The sequence below is a fragment of the Lactuca serriola genome, chromosome 9 (assembly GCF_051521515.1).
Source record: "Lactuca serriola cultivar US96UC23 chromosome 9, Lser_US96UC23_V15, whole genome shotgun sequence".
Taxonomy (NCBI): domain Eukaryota; kingdom Viridiplantae; phylum Streptophyta; class Magnoliopsida; order Asterales; family Asteraceae; genus Lactuca; species Lactuca serriola.
Genome location: NC_136416.1, coordinates 4,249,800 through 4,253,040, shown reverse-complemented (window position 1 = coordinate 4,253,040; position 3,241 = coordinate 4,249,800). Strand labels below are relative to the sequence as shown.

The window sequence follows — 3,241 nt, the reverse complement described above, 5'->3', positions numbered from 1 at the left end:
GAAACGTACCAAAATTGTCAATTTAGCAAAAACGAGGGTAGGGCGACCCCGAGTTTTTGGAGTTGCATTTGTGTCCGTAGGTCGCGCCCATGCACAAGTTCGGTGTTTTTGGTCTACGAAATCTAAGATTTGCACCCCTCTGCGCATGTAGGAAATATAATAAAACCATAGACACAAGCTTGTAAGGCTTTAATGCATTCAAACTTATAAACCTTGTTGAGTTTGGTCTTTCTACCAATGTCTACCAATGTGAGACTCAATCCCACATTCATCTCTTTTGCTAAATTCATTCTCAAATACCCACCTTTGAGTATCGATATCTCATTCACATATACTTCATTTTGGACATATAATATATTGTTTCGAAGTTCTCACGGAGTAGAACACAAACTCATTTAGAGTTAATTATATATTCAACATATGTATATATTTATATACGTCCAAAGTTAGTATAAATATAGATATTTATACTAAATTTTCCAATAAAGACAAATAAAAACATGCCACATGTCCACCTGCCAAAGATAACTGGTTGCAATAGCTCTGATTGAACCAATGGCCTCTTCAAATGATCGTTTGTGGAACTTAGATGACTCCTGTCAAAATACAATGTACAACTTTAGCTGGATTTTTTTTTTCATAAGGATGAATAAACACATGTAAATTTTTGAGCATCAAATCAATCTTACCAGGCTCTAGCTGATTGTGGCAGTAGTTCATCTCCTACTGTTGTATTCAAAGAGTGTTCCTTCTTTAAAGATTTTTTAAATGTTTGTGGGTATGTTGTCTGATGAGACAACACATCCACATACCGGAATGAGGAACTTGGATGACTAAGAACCCTAATTGCTTTTCCAGAAAAATAATGGATTTTGCTATACACCGGTAACATCTCCTGAACAAAAAAATGTAGGAAATTAACAAATTCTTTTGAGTGTAAGATTCAATTTTAAATATAAAATACAAAGTATGGCATACCAATGAGATTTGTGTGCCATCTTTTGTAGTTTGTCGGTATGAGACGATTCATGCTCCAGATTTTTTGTTTTTGCCTAAAAACACTAAAACCAACATCCTCTTTTATAAATCCGCCTACTGTAGCACATTGCTCCATAGCTATGTGAGAAAATTGCTTACCTGCTGATGAAAAATTCTCCATATTGTTCATGAAGAATCCCATATACTACCTAATATGTAAATATGCAAGTTGGTTGTACATGACTAGATGTCCATGCATACGAAGCCTATATGTACAACATAAATAAAAAAAATAAAAAAGTAGATTGTACATAACCTGAAAGAAAAAGTTAATATGACAATATGTAATAGATATCATACCGTTGAACACATGTTTGAAGCTCTCGGACCCCACAATGGCATCGTTTATGTAGAAGGTTAAAAAGTTTCCCTCTATAGATACCATCACACTCTAGAATCAACACATAATGAGGCGGAAAGAAAAAAAGAAACTATCATAACCATCCATTAATGAGAGTTCAAAGATCATAAAATGCAAAAAAGGAACTAAACTAAACCTTATTGAGGCCTGGAGTAACTGTAGCTAAGATGGGTAGATAATGAGACAATAATTTTTGCTCAACATGCAAAACAACAGATCTGTAAATTGAAAGAAATTCGGCTATGCCATTTGCAATAGCCCTCCTATAAACAATCTGATTGTCGCTACTTTCTTTTGATAACTCAGAAGTGCGTGATAAAGGAGAGACCTTTTCAGACCTTACCCAACTTAAATTCTAAGATTTTGTGACAAATTGATCGAGTTTACCGTAGTAAAACCCAAAAGTGATTATCTTCTCAACGGTATCCCTTCATTTCAATAGCAACCACTCGTTACAACAATAATAAAAATTCGGTAATTATAGATTTCATACGATTATGGGTTTGAACACACGTGTAAACACATTGTTCCATTGTATACAAAAGGATAGCATCCAATTTTAGGCGGGTTGTAAATCTCTTCTTTTTTCCTTCCATTCGGGAATTCTTCACAACGTTGCACCGGGATGTAAGGGAGACGAAAATAACTATGCAGTTCCCACTCTTCTCACTCAAAGGATTAGATCAATCATCTTAATGAGCTCATAGTTCTAATTCTTAAAAGTTGATCAATATGAGGTATAAATTATAATAACCTAGCGGTCGAAAAAAAAAGGGAGAGCATCAGAGTATAAGAAATACCTCTCTTCGGGTTCAATAAAGGAGATGTGAGGAGCAAGCTTGAACGCACATTTATTGGAAAGGGAGTTGTCTGGTGACAAACCAACGGATTCTTGGCGTTCTCTCTCATCAATAATTAGGTTTTTATTGTACCCTAACACCCTAACAGGGCCGGTAGGAGTTCGTGTAGCATCTCAAACCATCAGTTTCTCAAATTGAGATACTAAATTTGCTTAGAACGTTGGAAAATTGAAGACGATCGACGCCGACTAACTGAATTTCGAAAATGAAGGTATTTTTTCGAATATTGTGGCTCGTAAAGCAAAAACGGGCACATACCAACTATTAAAGGGACTTATTTTTCGGGCCTTTGAGATTTACCATTACCAACTTAGCACGTTTTGAAGATTTTTTTTAAGGTAATGTCTAATTCTAAAACGGCAACAATATGCAATTCACGTAAGATCTTATACAAGAGAAGGTAAATAGACCAAAAATTTAAAACAACTAATGTAATTAAAATGCTTTACAAATTATAATAACATATTCATTAGTTAGTATCTAATTTTAAAACGGCAACAATATGCAATTCACGTAAGATCTTATACAAGAGAAGGTAAATAGACCAAAAATTTAAAACAACTAATGTAATTAAAATGCTTTACAAATTATAATAACATATTCATTAGTTAGTATCTAATTTTAAAACGGCAACAATATGCAATTCGCATAAGATCTTATACAAGAGAAGGTAAATAGACCAAAATTTTAAAACAACTAATATAATTAAAATGCTTTACAAATTATAATAACAGAATAAGCCTATACAATGTTGAGGATTAACACAAAATATTCACCCGACAATCGACATATTGTAAGAAAGAAAACTGTAAAAATGTTATTTTCTTATTTAATAAGCTATGTGTTCATGTATTCCAATCTTATTGATAATAATTTAAAAGATTCAGGTATGTTGAATGAATATTTGTTAATTACTAGGTGTGAGCCCCATGTATTACATGAGTGTATTTAAAACAATTAAATATGTATAAAATTTGAGAAA

The 3,241-nt window shown here is 33.0% G+C and overlaps 1 long non-coding RNA gene across 3 annotated transcripts; it reads right to left on the bottom strand.

Moving 5' to 3' along the window:
* Nucleotides 1-289: 289 nt before the first annotated feature.
* On the bottom strand, nt 290-2,591 carry LOC145075264 (uncharacterized). Of its 3 annotated transcripts, none has more exons than XR_013692396.1 (6): nt 1,536-2,591; nt 1,339-1,429; nt 1,138-1,244; nt 979-1,061; nt 690-895; nt 290-596 (listed from the first exon to the last, which is right to left on the bottom strand). It is a non-coding gene; the product is annotated as an uncharacterized LOC145075264 (long non-coding RNA). The 3 variants fall into 3 exon arrangements; XR_013692397.1 differs by having other exon boundaries at nt 2,200-2,591; XR_013692395.1 differs by having other exon boundaries at nt 1,339-2,586.
* Nucleotides 2,592-3,241: the final 650 nt, after the last annotated feature.